The sequence below is a fragment of the Lepidochelys kempii genome, chromosome 1, assembly GCF_965140265.1.
Source record: "Lepidochelys kempii isolate rLepKem1 chromosome 1, rLepKem1.hap2, whole genome shotgun sequence".
Lineage (NCBI taxonomy): Eukaryota > Metazoa > Chordata > Testudines > Cheloniidae > Lepidochelys > Lepidochelys kempii.
The window spans coordinates 120,406,315-120,425,880 of NC_133256.1; the positions used below are offsets into that span (position 1 = coordinate 120,406,315).

Consider the following 19,566-nt stretch of genomic DNA (forward strand, 5'->3'; position numbering starts at 1 on the left):
ACAGCTGGCTTCCCTCAAACACACATTACTCACTGTCACCTGCTATTCACCTGGTCTACTTGATTGGATGGATGCTAAAACAAAATTTTGGCTCAGACTCTTTCCGTACTGTTAGTAACTCCAGTTCTGAACATTGTCTTTCAACAGAATTATTTTCTTCCTTGTGAAAAAAGCAAATGAATAGAAATATCTCAAAATATATGTCTTTAAGACATAACCTTTCAAATTCTTATTTATTTCTTTTCCTTTGCTTATAAATATCATTTGCTAATCACTTTCAAGTGTTTGCATTCCTAAACTTTACTAGAAAATCCCCAGGAACTTTGGTCCTGAACAGCTAAGAGTTTGTTCGTATTTTTCTTTTTTAAACTTGATTGACTTCCTTCCACAACTCTCAGCGACTGTGGGCTCTTTCTCACAGGAATCTGCAGGCATGACACTATATTAATACTATGTAACTGCAGCTTATCACTCTAATCATTTGCAAATTACAATGTGTTGTTACCATGGCCTACACCTATGGTGGTAAAAATTGGTTCATTTTGTGTTGCTGTCGCTTCATATTCATAAGAGGAAATCACTTAACACAAAACCAGTGTAAATGAGTGTTAACATGTGAGGATGTGTGTACTGTTTATTTAAACTGTAAAAGGCAACCATGCAAGAGTGGCTAAAGAGTTTCTATGCAGATGATCTGTTGTGATGTAAAAAAGACAGAGTTGCTTTAAGGATAAAGTTGTCCCTTGTTCAGTGTTAAAAGAAAGCAATTCTTTTTGTGATTATTTATCATAGAATTGTAGAAATATAGGGCTGGAAGGGTCCTCAGGAGATCATATCTTCCTCTCCTCCCTCCCTTCCTCTGCCATGCTGAGGCAGGAATAAGTATACCTAGACCATCCCCGACTTTGATAACACACTAAAGAAATTGTCTAGTAGTGGGGGCGTTATACAAGGAACTTCAAAAGAGTTACAGTTAATGTCTAAGCTGTTTCTGAAACAGGTAGTGCAACTGGCATGGCTAAGCTAGTACAAATTCAAGTTGTTAAAGCATGGTGCAAGATGTATCAAAGACCAGCAAATTGTGTCCATAGCTAGTTTGTGTAACCACATGTCCTGATCCATTATACCCTTACCCATTTTCTTCTACTCTGTTTTTTATACCCATCTAATTTTAATTTAGGTTCTGAGCATACCGACAGTAATGTAGGTGCTTAACTTCAATCGCATGAGCAGTCCCATTGAAGTCAGCAGGATTGCTCATGTGCTTGAAGTTGAGCACATGCATATATGTTTGCAGAATCTGGGCCCAAGATTGTAACTTCATTTATTATGTTCTATGTAGCACGGAGCACAATGCGTCACTGATGTGACTGAAGCCTTTTGGTGCTACTGTAATTTAAGTAAAAATAAAGACATCAAAAAGTGTGACTAACCCACATATTCTCAAACAGCTCCAGCAGCTCCACTTTCTCTTCAGAGAAATTCATTACTGGCGTCTGATTTTAGAATCCTTTATGGTAGTGGTGGGCAACCTGCGGCCCGCGGGCCATACATGGCCCATCAGGGTAATCCGCTGGTGGGCCGAGAGACAGTTTGTTTACATTTACACAGCCGCCCGCAGCTCCCAGTGGCCGCGGTTCACCATTCCCGGCCAATGGGAACTGCAGGAAGCAGCGCAGGCCGCAGGAACATGCTGGTCACCACTTCCCGCAGCTCCCATTGGCCGGTAAACAAATGGTCTCACGGCTCGCTAGTGGATTACCCTGATGGGTTGTGTGCGGCCCGTGAGCTGCAGGTTGCCCACTACTGCTTTATGGTCTCACTCTAGCTTCCCTTACAGATCATGTCTGTCTCTCTTTTTCCTCATCCAACTCTCTCTGCTCATCTAGATCTGGGCTCTCCTTTGTTTTGCACACTTAATCTCCCCACTGTTAGTGCAAGAGCCTTCTGCCATCTGGAATTTTCCAATAATTTGGAATCTTCCTCACAGATTTCATCTCACTTAAAATTTTAGCGGAAACTATTGATAATGTGTATTTTCTCCCTTGTCTGTCCCCTTGGGCAGCTGCGGAAGAGGAACGCTATTTTTTCCATATCTGTATTACTTAATTCTGTAAAGCATTTTAGAATGTAGTTTGTATGAAAAATCCCATAGCCAGTAAAGTTGTATTATTGGAATTATTGAAAATTTGACCCTATATGCTGTTATGCTGCAAGGTGTTAATGGCAACCTTCAATCACAGATCTGGTAAAAGTCCACAAGTGTACTAAGTACCTTTTGTTCAGGTTAAATACCATATGAATATAAATGGTAGGAAAGCACACTAAAAGGCCGTGTATATGTAATATATGTATTTGTATTATTTACAAAGTACATTTTCAGTAAGTCTTTCTTTTTCACTTCAACAATTTATTAAATCTCAGAAGCTTAAGTAAAAGAAAACTGGCTAGTTAGTTAAACCCTGTAGATCTCTGAAGGAACAGGGACAACATTATTCCAAAAAGAAAAGGAGGACTTGTGGCACCTTAGAGACTAACCAATTTATTTGAGCATGAGCTTTCGTGAGCTACAGCTCACTTCATCAGATGTTTACCGACATCTGATGAAGTGAGCTGTAGCTCACGAAAGCTCATGCTCAAATAAATTGGTTAGTCTCTAAGGTGCCACAAGTCCTCCTTTTCTTTTTGCGAATACAGACTAACACGGCTGTTCCTCTGAAACCTAACATTATTCCAGAAACTTATAATGTAAAAGGGAATAAACAAAGGAATTAATTGCTTGTGTATTGAATCACCTCATTTCTGGAGCCAAACTATCAATGTTTCCAGTTCAGGAAAGCATCAGGACGCAACCTACTAAATGTAATGTATATGACAGTACAAGATTTTCTCATTTCTTGGATGTGAAATGTACACATTAACAACATGAGTATTCTACTGAGACAGTTAAAGGAATTTTTAATCTACAAATGAAATGCACAAAAACAGGGAGGCTCCTTATACAAAAATAGCAAACCTCTCCAACATTTGCTGTGGGAAGCAGGTGAAAATACCTCTTTCTTCCCAAATCAGAGGCTACCATCTCAGATTGCAGAAAACAGAAAGCAGTAAAATGTCAGATGACACAACGGATGTGTAGAAGCAATGATACAACTTGGCTAAAGCTGGGGAGAAGTATGTGATAGCTGAGGGCAGTACAGCTGTCAGCCTGCTATGCAGATTTTACTATATTTCTCCTAGAAAACAGTAAGTCTGTTTATATTATGCACTGCAGATGCAAGACTTTTGTATTTATTATTTATTTCTCACCTTCCTCTCAGCACTTTGACTTTGTAACAGCCAAAGGCATAAATGGATAATTCTGATGCTGCTAGTTGTGTCTGTACAACAGTATGCAATGCTTGTGTTAGGTAGCTATCTGTTCTTTCATTTTTCTCCATCACTACAACTAAAATCCTAAACTAAAACTGGAGGTGAAAAAATCACATTAATCAAGTTGCAGAGTTTTCACAATCTGCTGCAGTGTCAGTGTTAGCCAAGAAACACCCCACATGCCATAAAGACAGCTTATATGTGTATTTAATATATTATTATACATTGACTGTATGACCTTAGTGCTTAGGATCCCCTAGTCATGGATCAGGACCCCATTGTGCTAGGTGCTGTACAAACTTATATGCATCATATCATAAGTATGACCATAAACATGGAATAAACACATTCTCTACATCAGATGAATATCTCTCTCCTGCACTCTTTCCACCAATCTAACCCTACTGGCACTATTTCTAAGATCTCTATCCTGTCAACCAAGTTTGCTGTGGTTGCTGTTTTTTAAAATAGAAAGCACCTATCTCAAAAATGGTTTATTTTCCCCTGTTACATCTATCTCATCATAATCTATTTGAGATTATTTTAAATTGTAAAAAATGATTTCAGAATGTTTTTAGAGTCTTAGAAAATGTATTAGTATTCACACTTTCTCCTACAGCTGGTTTGCTTTTATTACTATCATCAATAGTATCTAAAGCAAGGCAATTTTCCTAGAGGAGGATATGAACAACAGTATCAAATTGTTAAAACAGCTTTTTCTAACTTTGTGGCATTAATAAGATATGTGGCAGGACTAAACAAAAATTTATTGGCATCAGATTGGGTTGACCTCACAATACCTGTGGCTTCACTACTCATGAGTGAGTTATGTAGGTCACCTTAAATGTAATGCCAATAAAAATTCTTCCTTCTCTTTTCACACCTAACACAAATAACAAAACATAGTAGTATAAAAAGGATAGAAAATCAGTGGCAGTAATTACTTGTTTTATCCTTCCTGGCTCTTCAGGTAAGAGTAGGGATGACAAAACCAACTGTGAATCACTGAAAATAAAAATTAACAGTTAGGTATTATTATTATTACTGCCACCCCTTAGTTATATGTTGTGTATGTAGAGTGTGATCCAAATCCTTTTAAAGTCAATGGGAATTTTTCCATAAGGTTTTGTTTAGGACTAATCTGTGTTTTGCTGTTTTGAGGATGCATATGTTTGTGTGTGTGTGCACATGCACATGCATGTATGTATGTAGAGACATGTATGTGAATATATGTTATTTTAAAAAATACGTTAATATGAACAAAACATTTTAAAAAGACAATTCCTTCTGAAGCTGATATTGAAAAATACATCAATATAAGTCTATTGGTTCAGAACTATTAACTATTAATTGGCCAATAATCTGAATATTGTGAGTTAGAGCAATTAAAATTTAGAATTGATAAATACAGTAACCCTTGGATGAATGCAATCAACAGAATTTATTAGGTATTTTACTGTTACTGTTTATAAGTAACTTTTGTGTCTTCTTAGTGTTGAAACTTCTGTCTTTTGAGATCTCTCAAACTGACCCCCAGTTACTTGCTCACGACTTTGCAGTATTGTACCTCACATAGGGTGACCAGATGACAAGAACAAAATACTGGGACACATGGGGGGCAGCCACAGGCTCAACCCCACATGAGGGCCGACTCTAGGTTTTTTGCCGCCCCAAGTGAAAAACAAAAACAAAACACTGGAGTGCCACCGAAGGGGAAAAAAAAAAAAAAAAAGCCAGCGTGCCGCCGAAGCAAAATATCAGGACAAATGGCGTCCCGACCATACATCGGTCAGGACACAGGACAAGCAAGTAAATATCGGGACGTCTGGTCACCCTAACCTCACATGTATCAAGAGAAGAACATTTTGGCTCTATTTGACTTGGACACAAGATGACTAATGAACTAAATATCTTCACAACGTTAAGTAACAAGGCTAGGGCACCATTTCTACATTTTCTATCAATCTGGATTATTAGCTGTCTAATCTGAATTAACTTCCCTTCCCCTCTTCTTTCCACTTTTCTTAACATGACAAAGTAAACTGTGGACCTGATCCACTGCCCTTTGAAGTCAAACAAAAGACATTCCATGGTCTTCAATCGGCATTGAAAAGGCCCTTATAACACTGACTTTTGACAGCCATAATGTGCTGTGAAAGTTCACCCACAGAGTCTTCCAATGAATTTCAGTCCTGAGCCACAGTACCCTTAATAAAGTATTCCAATTCTGGACCTCTCCTGAGTACAATTATGCAGTCATTTTGTAATATGACAGAAAGATCTATTTGCATATTACAGATACTGTACAATGTTTCTATATTGTAAATGCCTATGTAATTTATGAAAAATCTCCTTCAAAGCCCTTGATTCTAACTCTGAACATTAGAGAACCAAATGTAAAAAATCCAGCAAACCCCAAACTTTCACTGAAGGGACTACCATTCACTATACAAATATGTGTTGTGTATAAACTCATAGACTTAAAGGCCAGAAGCGAATATCATGATCATAAAGTCTGGCCTCCTGCACATTCCAGGCCACGGAACTTCACCCACTCACTACTTAATAGCCTCCTCTCTTGATTTAAAGACTTCAAGTTACAGAAAATCTATCACATAGTGTAGTTCAAACCAGCAACTGAACAGTGCCCTACGCTGCAGAGGAATGTGAAAAACAAAACAGAACAAAAAACAAAAAAATAGGGTCTTTGCCAACCTTACTTGGGAAAAATTCCTTCCCAACCCCAAATATGGTGATCAGTTAGACCCTGAGCATATGGGAAGACCCATGAGCTAGATACCTGGGAAAGAATTATCTGTAGTAACTCAGAGCCCTCCACATCAGAGCCCTGTCCCATCCCTGGCCATGGGAAATTTTTGCTAATAGCAGTCACTATATAAACTCCACAAAATTATCAAGCTTAGTCTTAAAAACAGTAAGGTTTTTTGCCCCCCCTTTAGGCCCCTTTCAATTATCATATTAATCCATGTCTTCTGATTTAACTAATAATTTCCCATCTGGAATTGTTTCATATGCTTTACTGAAATCCAGGTATATTAGATCTACTGCATTTCCTTTGTCTAGAAAATCAGCTATCTTCTCAAAGAGATCAGGTTGGTCTGGCATGATCTACCTTTTGTAAAACCATGTGGTATTTTATCCCAATTACCATTTACCTCTATTATTTTAACTACTTTGTCTTTCAGAATTTGCATACAGTTGATATCAAAGTAACAGGCCTGTAGTTTCCTGGATCATTGTTTTTCCTTTCTGAGATATAGGTATTTGCAGTTCTCCAGTCATAAGGTATGACTCCCAAGTTTACGGATACATTAATAATCCTTGCAATTGGGCTTGCAATTTTATGTGTTACTTCCTTTAATATGCCTGGATAGCAAATATCTGGGTCCTCTGATTTCATCCCATTAAAGTGTTTGAGTTTGGCTTTCTCCTTGAATGTGGTAATTTCTATGTTCATATCCTTGTTCCCATTAACCACCCTCCCACTGCCCCCAAGCTCCTCATTACTTTTATTAAAATCTGAGGCAAAGTATTTGTTTAGGTGTTGGTCTATACCTAGATCATCAATAATCTCCACCCCATTCTCAGTGTTTAATGGTTCCACTTCCACTGTTTTCTTTTATGGCTAAAGAGCCTTGTTTAAACTAGCGGTTTTAATTTCTTTTACAAGGTCCAACTCTACTTAGCTTTTAACAATTCTCACTTGGTAGCTTTCCTTGATGATCCATCCCTTCTTCTATTCCTTGTAGGCTTTTCGCTTTCTCTGGTAACCTGGTTAAGATGTTTATTCATCCAGTTTGCTCTGTAATCATTGCTTAGGAGTTTTTTCCCCCTTCCTTGGGATGCAGGCATTAGATAATTTCCACAACTTTAAGTTAAAGTAATTCCAAGCATCCTCCACACATTCAGATCCTTGAGTTCTTCAGTCCTGTGCACTTCCCTAATTCCCTTAATTTTTTTGAAGTTTGCCCTTTCGAAATCAAAGACCTTAGTTGCAGATCTATTTTTATCCTTCCATTTAGTGTAAAAATGAATTGACTCATGATCACTCAAATCAAGGTTGTCCTCTGCAACCAGTTCTTCTACGAGGTCCTGGCTACTTACAATACTAAATCTAAAATGGCATCACTTCTGCTTGGTTCAGTGACCATTTGGTGAAGAAATCTGTCAGCTATCACATCCTGGAATATCTGGCCTCTACCATTATTAGAAGCACTTGTCCTCCAATATATATCTGGGAAAATTAAATCTCCCATAATCACACAATGCCTAGTAGTATTTATTTTATTACAAACATTAAAGAGGTCTCTAAATCTATCCAAATTGAATCCTGGAAGTCTATAGCAGAACCCAAGCACTATCCTAGTGGAGCCTCAGTTACCTTTCTTCCCCAAAGTGATTTTGACCCAAACATAGTCAGTTTTATCCATTCCATCACTTCTAATTTCTTTAGTCTACCTTGTCATTAACATACAATGCTACTTCACCATCTTTACATTTATTTCTGTATTTTCTTGAACAGCACATACCCTTCAACACCTGTACTCCAGTCATGACGACTATTCCACCATTTTTCCATTATCCCTATAATATCTGGTTTCACTTCCTGCACCAGTAGTTCTAGTTCCTCCATTTTGTTACCCAGGCTTCTTGCACTGGTGTACAGAAACTTTAGTTGCTTCCGTTTGGCTTTGCCCAGATACCTCACCTGATTAGGTATAGTCATTCTACTGCCAGTATTGCCTACCTGACTGTTAGTGTCATTGGTATTGGCACTTTCCTCTTGCTGTCCCTTCTCCTACCCTCTGTTTTTCCTCTCTCCAATGCTGTATCCTCTTTTACATGATTTTCTTCCCGCTTAATATTAGAATCAGGCATGGGGATTGCATGAACATCTCCCAACCATCTTCCACAGATTCCTAGTTTAAAGCTCTTTTAATCATTTGTGCCAACTTCCATCCCAGAAGTCTATTTCTTTCCCTCTCTACTCAATCAGGCAAAGTCCATCCCATGAGAAAACAGTCCTTTGTCTGAGAATTCCTCCCAGTGGCTGAACATCCCTAAGCCCTCCTTATAGCACCACTGTCTGAGCCATCTGTTGATCATCATAATCTTGTCTTGCCTTTGCACTTCTTTTCTTGGAACAGGTAGAATCCCACTGAATCCCAAGCCTCCATTTCTTTAAGCATCTTCTCTAGCCAGGCATTGTCTTTCTTGAGGTGTCCCAGCAAGAAGCTAGCTGTATCGTTTGTTTCCACATGAAGGACAATCAGTGGATTCTTTCCTGTGCCTATTAGCTTGAGCATCAGATCCACTCCTGTATCTTAGCTCCTGGCAGATGGCACCCTCTTCCGTTCTCTGGATCAGTTCTGGTGAAATGGCCTGTCTGTTCTTCTTAATAGGCAATCCCCAATCATGTATACCTGTCTCTTCCTGGCAGTGGTGTGATTCTCCAGCCTTCCCCATTCTGTTCTTTCTGGCTTCAAGTATTCTTGCCTTCTGTTCTCACATGGAATCTTCTGCAAGTCATCTTCTGTCCTCCTTAGGCTCTGAATTCTGGCTATCTTCATTGTCTCTTCCCTTTTTCTTATAGGACTAGTCATTCTTCTTTTCCTTCTTGCTCTCCCATCTTCTGTTACTGCCTGCCTCTCCCCTTCATTTTCCAACTCAGCAAGCCTGTTCATCAGCTCTAACACTAGCTGGTCTTTCTCTTTCACTAGTCGGTCTTTTCATCCATCTTGTTCTCAAAGTCACATGCTTCCACTAGCTATTTTCTTCATCCAGAAGTCTACCTTCACAGTTCGCTGGTCCAGCATGCATCTGCAAATCTCGAGGTTCCTCTCAAGACTCCTTTCTCCTTCCTTCCATCATCTGTTTGAATCCCCTTCAAAACTCAACCGCAATTTCTAGCTGCATCTCCACACCTCAGATCTTTTCTTCCATCAGATCTATCAGGTGGCTCTTCATACAAACAAAGCACCTTTCAGATACCCTGTCCAGAATAATATACATCCCACAGCTTCCACATCCAGTCACCTTCGTTGCCTCTTCCATTCCTCAGGTCACTACCACTGCTGCCTCTGTATCTGCATGGCCTTCCCTCCTAAGATACTTTCAAAAAAACGGGGTGGGGGAGGAGAAAAGAAAAACAAACCAAAAAAAAAACCCCACATACACCCTGCAACACCAGTTTTATCTTTGTATGCATTTTTACTTATGAAATTCTGTGGTGGAGGTTAAAATGCCATTCTCATCTCTTATTGCATCACTTCTCAATTTCCACACTTAGAATTCTAGAATCATAGAATATTAGGGTTGAAAGAGACCCCAGGAGGTCATCGAGTTCAATCCCCTTCTCAAAGCAGGACCAACTCCAACTAAATCATCCCAACCAGGGCTTTGTCAAGCCAGGCCTTAAAAACCTCTAAGGATGGAGTTTCCATCACTTCCCTAGGTAACCCATTTCAGTGCTTCACCACTCTCCTAGTGAAATAGTGTTTCCTAATATCCAACCTAGACCTCCCCCACTTCAACTTGAGACCATTGTTCCTTATTCTGTCATCTGCCACCACTGACAACATGCAGTAATTGCCAATTGTAGCCTTTGAAAAGTTTAGAGTGCAAATTGCACCAGTCACTAACAGTAGGCTCTTTGCTCAGGTAGCTACATAAGATTATTAACAATGACACTGATAGGCACACACAGAAACAATACGCAGATACAAGCAAGCAAATATAATTACAATCATACAAAAATATAATAAAACAAAATAAATATAACAAAATAACACACCTACACAGTGAATACTCATAATCTTATGGAGACCTTTAGAAGTAAAGATGGGAAGAAAAGCAAATGGAGAACACTTTAAGTTGGCTTGCTAGTACTAAGGCTACTACTATGCTGCCATCCGTGATGTACCAACTAAAGGTTGGACTGACATCTTCTCTTATACCTCCTTTTCCTGAACACCAACACATGTCCAGTGACCACATTTAGATTGTTTTCTGGCCTTCAGTTCACATATGGATGTCTGGGAAACTATAATTGGGGTTTCGATTATTGACACAAGCCAAGTGTATTGATACCTTTCCCAATTTTTCTGGTACATCAATGTGGTTAACCTCATGATTATACATATTAAAAACCCTCCCACAATCTGTACATCTGTGATGTATTTGTTTATCACAAGCTACATATTTCAAAAGCTCCTATGAACCTTATAACACTAGGTCAAATACTTATGCTACCTGCAAGGCCTTGCTAGGCCTCATGCTAACCACTGTACATTTACCAGGCCTTAATTAAGCTTATTGCAAAGCCTATTTTATTTACTTATTATATTTGTGTCCCCCCTTTTGCATTATAGTAGATCTTAAGCAGCTTAACTTATTCTAACATATAGACTACTGTAATTCTCAGGTATAGATCTCCCAACATCAGGTCAGAGTCCAAAAGTCAACACATTAAACATTCAAAGTATACACAAAAACTTTACCACACAGTAGTATCTGCAATAGCAGTTATTTCTCCATATTTACACAGAAAAAAAGGTTTGTTTTTCTGTAGCACTCATTACCTAAGATCCAAGCACCTCATATACTAGCGATGCTAGCTCACAGGTAGGGAAGTATATTTTACAGATGGGAAAGTGAGGCAGAGAGATTTCCTTATGCTAGGTCACACAGGAACTCTGTGGCAAAGCTGGAAATAGAATCCAAGTCTCTTTTGTCTCAGTCTAGTTCTTTAAACATGAGAGCATCCCTCTATCTCAAATATTACTCTGAGTAAATAATACACTGGTGATGGCTAACACCATACCTGCTGCCCATGTGTATTTCTTGGCGCAAAATTTCCATTCACCAACCTTTCCACTTAGTTGGGTCTGGGTTACGCTGTAGTTTCAACATATTAAATAGAAGTGAAATAAATGGAAGGTATATATACACTGTTCTGCTGTAATTAATTGTTCCTCTGACAGGAAAGTGATCTTCAGAGGATAAAGTATCCATCCATCAGTCAAGATAGTTGACTAGATAGACAACAGATCTGTTCTGGTGTCTGTTTCCCTGAAAAAAACTTATCAAATACATTTCAGTGTAGAACCTGAAAAAGTAAAAAAAGATGGAGCTACCCGAACTAAGTGACAGAAATATATGTATTCTAGAAATAACACACATTTGTGGCAGTTATGCTTTCGAGAAACACTAGTTCAGACTTTCTCCTTGAGTCTGGTGGACATCTGCATTCACAGATCTTTTATGGACCTCACTATCACACTTTAGATCAGCATGTAGTAAAACCATTGCTATGTCTCTTAAAAGTGTATTACAGGAGTAAAAGAAAAAGTATTTCTACAGTCTCAAAAACACTGGACTGGAACAGCCAAGTAAATCACAAGAATCTTATGAGTTGTAGGAAAAAGCATAAGGCAAATATTTCGATGTCAAACAAATGCAATTCCCTTGTGTATTTCCCCCTGTTCCTATTCTATATTGTTCAGTCATAGAAATAAGCCACTGCTCAGTCAGGAGTAAAAAAGTTTTTCCTAAATGAGTCAAAATAGGGTAAATAAGAAAAGGACACAAGAAAATGATTCACATATGGGGCTCCACTTCAATTCACTTCTGGTTCATTTGCAACTTCTGCTCCCATAAATCCAAGCAGTTAGACAGAACAGTCTCAGACTCATATAAGCCTGTTATCTTCAACTTTGAGATCTAAAAGCATTTCAGGACAAGTGCACTTTGGTAATATAGACACAGAGGGTGAAATCCCCACCTTGCTGAAGTCAATAGGAGTATTGTGGTAATTGGGGAGCGTGCCTGCTTTGAGCAGGGGGTTGGACTAGATGATCTCCTGAGGTCCCTTCCAACTCTGATAGTCTATGAGTCTATTGTCATTAACTTCAGTTACAACAGGATTTCATACTTGAAGAGATAGAAAAATCTGTGTCTAATTTCTGTAGCAGATAGAACTATACGACTAAACATTATTGCCTGCAAATGATGGCTCTGCACCAAAATGGAATGACCCTTGCTGATGCTGTATTATTCTTTATAGTTAGATGGCATCTAGTCAGGGCTGCCTCCAGGACCCAGCGTTCCAAGCCGGTGCTTAGGGCGGCAGTTAGAGGGGCAGCAGTTCCTCCGGCCATGGTGGCAAATCGGCGGCAGCATCTCTGTTCTGCCTGCCGTCTGTGGTGGCAAATCAGCGGCAACTTCTTCCTTTTGCCATCCGCGGCGGCAGTTTTTTTCACTGCTTGGGGCGGCAAAAACTGTAGAGCCGGCCTGGCATCAAGTGTTCATGCAACAGTGCTTTTTGGTCTCAGTTGGTCCATTGTTCTGCTAGGACTCAGAGCAACCAAATGATCATTTAGTTATATCAATAGTAGATTTCAAATCTGTTTACATGACCAAATGAATAATTTTATGGAAGGAATGCATTTAACTATTCATGCATGTGTGTATCTCCAGAGTACAGCGGTACTTATATCCTATTCATGTCAACCAGTGTGTGGGAAAGTAATCTGTGAAGGCTCATAAAATCAGAGGGGGGAGGGGATGTAAGGAATAGAGACTATTTAATCACAAAATTCTACATAAAATTACTTAGTCTAATTGAAAAAAGAAAAGGAGTACTTGTGGCACCTTAGAGACTAACAAATTTATTTGAACATAAGCTTTCATGAGCTACAGCTCACTTCATCGGATGCATTCAGTGGAAAATACAGTGGGGAGATTTTATATACACAGAGAACATAAAACAATGGGTGTTACCTTACACACTGTAACGAGAGTGATCAGGTAACGTGAGCTATTACCAGCAGGAGAGAAAAAAACCCTTTTGTAGTGATAATCAAGGTGGGCCATTTCCAGCAGTTGAAAAGAACGTGTGAGGAACAGTGGGGTGGGAAGAAAATAAACATGGGGAAATAGTTTTACTTTGTGTAATGACCCATCCACTCCAACGAAAGACTGCTGAATTGGAATTAATTTGCAAACTGGACACCATTACATTAGGCTTGAATAAAGACAAACAACACGCACACACACACAAACCTGGAGGCAGAAGCTCTTATTTTTGTATGCACAAACCAAGCAAAATGCTGTCATTAATATTTGTGGTCACGTACCCACCAGGAATATAAAATATAATTAATATAACTAAACAGCAATTATAACAATCTTAGTAAGAGTTCAAAATGCATCTGATCAGAAATTGAGCTGTGTCCAAATGTGATTAGAAAACCAGCCATGTTAGTAAAAGTCTTGTTCATTTAAATCATTTAGTTAACAAGGGCTAAATTAAAGCTTGCTCATCTCTCTCTCTCTCTCTCTCTCTCTCTCAGAACATTAAAAATGGAATACAACGGGTATAAAGTTCAAATAACACATTCCAAGTCCTCAGAAAAGAATATGATCCTCAGTGGCCTTTTCTTCAATTTGATGGAAGATCCTCTATCCCAGGCCCATGGAAATGGGGTTGTGTAGTTAAGGAGGGGAAACGGCTGAAGAAATAGTTACCCTTTGGTATCGTCCCCTTTAAACATAGGGGTGGTAGATATATATCTCCACAAGTGGCTTAGGCCTACTGTAAACTGCATTAATTCCTATTCTACATCTGCCTCCCCATGTAGGTGAGAAGGGGAAGTCAATGGCAGCCTAATAGCTGTGCTTCCAGGGGAAAGAGATGGCAACCCACAAAGGGCCTGGCTCACTGCAGGGCTCTTGAATCATTTCCCTACATTATCCGCAAGGTGTGAAGGCCGTTCCTCTGCCTACCTCCATGGAACCCAAGCCCTCTTATTTCCAACAGAAACACTGAAAGGGGTTAAATTTGAAACTGAAATATAGACTCTCCTACAAAGAAAACACACCAGCTGCATGTCAGCAACAGAAATGTTGCTTGATTGTGCTTTTTTCCAACATTGCACACAGGCTTAAGAATCATGTCTGTTGCCATCACATCAGCAGGTAAGGTGAGGTAGATTGCCAAAATCGAAATTTCATTCTATACAAAGTCACAACAAATAGCAAAGATGAACCTTGCAAAAATTCCTGAGCTTACTCTTCCGCATTAGTGAGCTTTACTATAGCAGGGTAGAGCACAACCCTAAAAATTCAGGAGTATTCTACAATATCAAGGGATAAAATGTCATCCTAAATATACAATACCATAATTTACGTTTCATAGAACAAGTGAGTACAGTTTGTTGATTTGTTTAAAATCATCTGCCATACCCTAATTTTCTCTGTAATACCATCACCAGCAAAACCAAATCATGGAGAAAATGAGACATCTGAACTGTTGTGTTGAACACTATCTTTGGCTGAAATCTCTGGGTGGAAGGTCATTTGAACCCTCTCTGCATGTTATGTAAAACTGTTGTTGAAAGAAAGCACAGAATGGAATCAAAGAAATGGTGTGAGCTGAGTTTCCATGGACTAAATTAGTTGTTTATTATGTTATTCTGAGGAGGTTACAAAGTAGTTATAGCAACAGACCAGAATATTCTTGAGATAAGAGAAGGTGTCCATCTAACATATGGACCATTGGGAATTTGTTTTCATTAAACATTGATGGGAAACAGTTTCTGCCCCAACTGAATATTTCTGTTTTCTGTATAGCTTGGCAATTTATTCAGTTTTGGGCATCCACTGGGCCTCACACAAGTGAGCTTTCTTCTTCCTGAATCAGAAAAAAATATCTGAACCAGACCAAATAAGGAAAGAGAAACAGATGGCATCACCATCTCCATGGTTGTGCCCTGAGCAACTGAAATGTGAGCCTACAATTTCTGCGATCCTATCCCCCCTCTTTGTTTATACCTCTTTTGTAACTCTCTCTTTGCCTTAAATGGTTTATTGTCCAGCTTAACTGGCCACATTAAATATAAAACTGCAAACATTTTCTTGTGACCAGTTTAGCAAGGAAAATTCGAATCTCAGACAGCCAGAGCTTGCAAAAAAACAAGTACATAGGAAACCCAACCTTTCTCTCATACAATCCAATCAAACATTTGTCAGAGTCAGGGGGGTAAAGCCAGGTCCAGGAGAGGGTAAACTGCGTCTTGAGCAATGTGCAGTGCCTGGGTCTTTCAGCAATTGAACTGGAAGCACTAACACTAAAAGCTCCATTGCCCTATCATCTGCTATTCTTTCCTTACCCCTTCTTAGTGTACATTGATCTTGTTTCATCTTTACCAAGGCACAGAATCAACAATTAACAAAAATAATGAGGAGTCCGGTGGTACCTTAAAGACTAACAGATTTATTTGGGCATAAGCTTTCATGGGTAAAAAACCCACTTCTTCAGATGCATTGAGTGAAAATTATAGATACAGGCATAGGTATACTGGCAAATGAAGAGGAGGGAGTTACCTTACAAGTGGAGAACCAGCGATAACAAGACCAATTCAGTCACGGTGGATGTGGTCCACTCCCAATAATTGATGAGACGGTGTCAATACCAAGAGAGGGAAAATTGCTTTGTAGTGAGCCAGCCGATCCCAGTCCCTATTCAGGCCCAAATTAATAGTGTTAAGTTTGCAAATGAATTGTAGCTCTCATCACTTATTGGGAGTGGACCACAAAGGGAGTTTGTTAAAATACTTTCAAGTTTTAAATGAGCTGGGTTTATATTCTTCATTCTTTATGTTTGTTTATTTAATAAACAAATAAAAGAATTTCCTGATTAGTGGTGTACAATAAACCAACCCCCCCCCCCAAAAAAAAACCCCAGTACCAGAAACAAAACCCTGAACCCAAATTGATCTTCATGTTGTGACAGTAGAAAAAGTAACAAAAGGCTAATTTTAAAAGATTAGAGAGAAATGATGGGTGAGGTAATATCTTTTATTGGATCAACTTCTGTTGGTGAGAGAGACAAGCTTTCAAGCTTTACACAGAGCTCTGTGTCTCTTTCACCAACAGAAGGTGGTTCAATAAAAGATATTACCTAACCCACTTTGTCTCACTCATACCCTGGGACAAACATGACTACAACAACACTCCATATAATATTAAAAATATGTTCATCCTAAAACCCTATCCCATTCTCACTACACAGCTGGCATGGGGACAAGTATACTTTATCATAATTTGAAATCCCACTACAGGGGCCTAATATCAGGATGTGTTATCAAAATTTGTTTTATAAAGAAGAACCAAAGCAGTTTGGATAAATGTTAATGTCTCAGTGTGTGGCAAGCAGCATATGGCAATCCATGATTTATATTGTCAGGACTATATACATAGATACAGAAAGGGTAACATTAACTTATGACAACTACATTTATTCCAATACTGCAAATCTAAGTTTCTAAAGCCTTAAGGGTTCTACAGTATATCAAAACTTGGTTACATTCTCATGCTTATTGGCCCTTAAATGTGTATTCTAATATTGTAAATACCTACATTTTACATAAAACTCTGACATTAACTCTTCAATGACTACTGCAATGAAATGGGGTGCAACTCTTGTGTACACATACGGAGAGCATAAAATGGGGTCCAGAATGCTGGCTAAGGGGCTCAGATGGGAGTGGAAAGCTTGGTATGCCTGGAGCAGAGAGATGAAATTCCAGTAATGCTTCTCATGTCTCTTTCCACCCACTTACCCAGTTCAAATGGGGCATGAACTTAATTTACATTGCCACTTGACGCTAGGCTTTATTTTTGAAATCCATCCAGCTCAAAACAGAAATAAATTAGAGACAATACATTCCATCAACTACATGTAAATATACTCACGATGAATAGCCATTTGGATACTATTCACAGCTGTGAATCCTGCTCTCAACAGTCACGGTTGATAAACACACAGTACATGGCATTTTGACTGCCTGCATTTATTTGGAAGGAAGTTACTATTGGTCAGATCATTATATTAGGTATCAGTGCTTCTTCTTAATGAGTGAAGGCCTGCCGCAGTTTTAATCAGTCTGTATCTGAAAATCCTACATGCAGATCAGTGGCTATGCTCTTGAGAAACATGGGCAGCAGAATATGCATAAGATAATTTGTATGGGCTACAATTGTGACTTCTTGCTCCACTCTACTGTGGGGCTTTTGCTAGAGTCCTTAGTCCCAGATCTTTTCGGAGAAGTCTGTCTTGTGAATCCAGACTGTAGAAGCACAGCCCTCTGAGGCTTGATTACGTGAACCATGAAACGTGGGCTGTTTAAACAAAGTGACTATGCATAAATACTACTGAGAATTGTTGGAAGGGTTTCATGTGAGATCCACAGTTCAATAACATTTCTCCATAATATTGTTTCTGCTGTCTCTTACTGATCAATATAAATTACTGATAAGACGAGAACTATGAATGAAAGTTGCTATATAAGAGCTAGGTACTATTGCTGTTATTATTAGCACTCTCTTTTCAAAGCCCTTTACAAACATTACCTAACATTAACCACAGAATACCCATTAGTTAGGCAAATATTCTCATTTTCCAGATGGGGAAATTGAGGCAGAACAGCTGGATAACTTCTCTTGTACCACTGAGGGAGCCTGTTTCTCCCAGTCCTGTGATCAGACCACACTTTTCTCATTACATCTTACATTTTTAAAGCAACCTTCATATGGTCATAAGGTAAAATTAGCACTGAAGCACATAAAATTCTTTAAAGCATCATTTCACAATGCTAAACAGAGCAAATAACTTTCCATGTGAATCTGGATGTTAAAGTCCCAACAGTCTGAGTGTTCCAAGCTTAAAATGGCAATGTGAAAAAGCCAGGGAAGCAAAGTAGCATAAAGCAATAACACAGCTGACTTCAAATAATACTTGGGGTTATCAATTCATAAACATCCCTTTTTGTTATTTCATACTTATATTGCAGTAGTGCCCAAAGATCCTAGTTATGATCAGGGCCCCATTGTGCTAGACAGACATGAAGACAATATCTGCCCCTAATAGTCTAAGAAGGAAAGTGACATACAAAAGGTGGTAGGAGAAGAATATATATAATTTAAATACATTTGCATTTTCTGTTATTAGAAATAATAAAGACTGAGTCAATAACCCCATCTCCCTCTGAACCTAGAGATCATTAATTTGCCAATCTCTTATAGGCCTCATGGCAGAGGTGTTTCATGAGAACAGATCTGAATGAGGAGAATGAAGACACCTGATGGACCAATTCAGTGCTAAGAGGCAGCATGGAAGAAGATGTTTATGTGAGAAGATGACAGACAGATGAAGGTAGCACCCTTTGTGGCGCGAAGGAGAGTGATGTGATAAAACGCAAGAGTGGGCAAGCAGCAAAAAATACAAATATGTCAAGGACCCTAGAGATGAGGTCAAGGAGTTTGAACTTGATGTGGTAAAATGGGGGCCCAATGGAGAGATTCAAAGAGGGGGGTGATGTCTTCAGAGTTATTGGCAAAGGGCATGGTGTGAACAGCTACATTTTGGAAAGATTGATATGAATGTTAGGAAGGCCAGAAAGGAAGCAGTTTACAACAGTTGAGATTTGAGCTAAGGGCCTGGAAGATAATTTTATCTGCGTGGACAGGAAGAGGATGACAGATCTTAGAAGTGTATCTTAGAGATGCATTCTGAGTTTAAAGATGAAAGGAAGAATAAATAATGGAATAAAGCATAGCCATAAATATATGAAACATACAATGTAATAAAGGGCAGGGCCACAGGTTGACCAAACTCATGAGAGCAAATATATTGTTTAACAATGGAGATGGGCCTGAATCAAACCTCTGGATTCAAGTAACTTCAAAAAAGGTCAAATCCAGAAGTAGGAGAAGTGGATGAAATACAATTCTGTTCAGGACCAGGCAAGATGGCTGAAATATCACAAGAACAGCTTGGCCATCCCACAATGGTGAAGGGAATTATTTGGTTCTAAGTGGGGAGATAAAGCAATTCAAACATACTAGATCCAGATTTCAATACTGAACACCTATATACAGAAGGATATTAAGTTCCATCACTTAGGTTTGTAAACACAGATTTTGAGGATAAAACATAACTCTTTGTTTTGTTGTCCAGTTTTAGATAGTTTTATTAACCAATCTATAATGATTTGCCTTTCACAGAATTCTGTGGGCCAAATGTCATAGGAAAAAAGGCATGCAGACTGGTGCAACTTGGTCCCTGCTTTTCTCTGCCTATGGCACATAACAGTCTAGTCTCCTGTGGGCTGT

At 38.9% G+C, this 19,566-nt stretch overlaps 1 protein-coding gene across 2 annotated transcripts in view; it reads right to left on the reverse strand.

Annotated features, from left to right (window-relative positions):
• Positions 1-19,566, reverse strand: part of GABRB3 (gamma-aminobutyric acid type A receptor subunit beta3) — a 161,454-nt gene that overhangs the window by 54,957 nt on the left and 86,931 nt on the right. The window contains exon 1 of one of the 2 annotated variants that reach the window (XM_073327694.1): positions 15,778-15,861. The exons of the other annotated variant lie outside the window; for it this stretch is intronic. The gene's annotated coding sequence lies outside the window, so the exon portion shown is untranslated. Of the gene's footprint in view, positions 1-15,777; positions 15,862-19,566 lie in introns of those variants that run through there. 2 annotated transcript variants of the gene reach the window in all.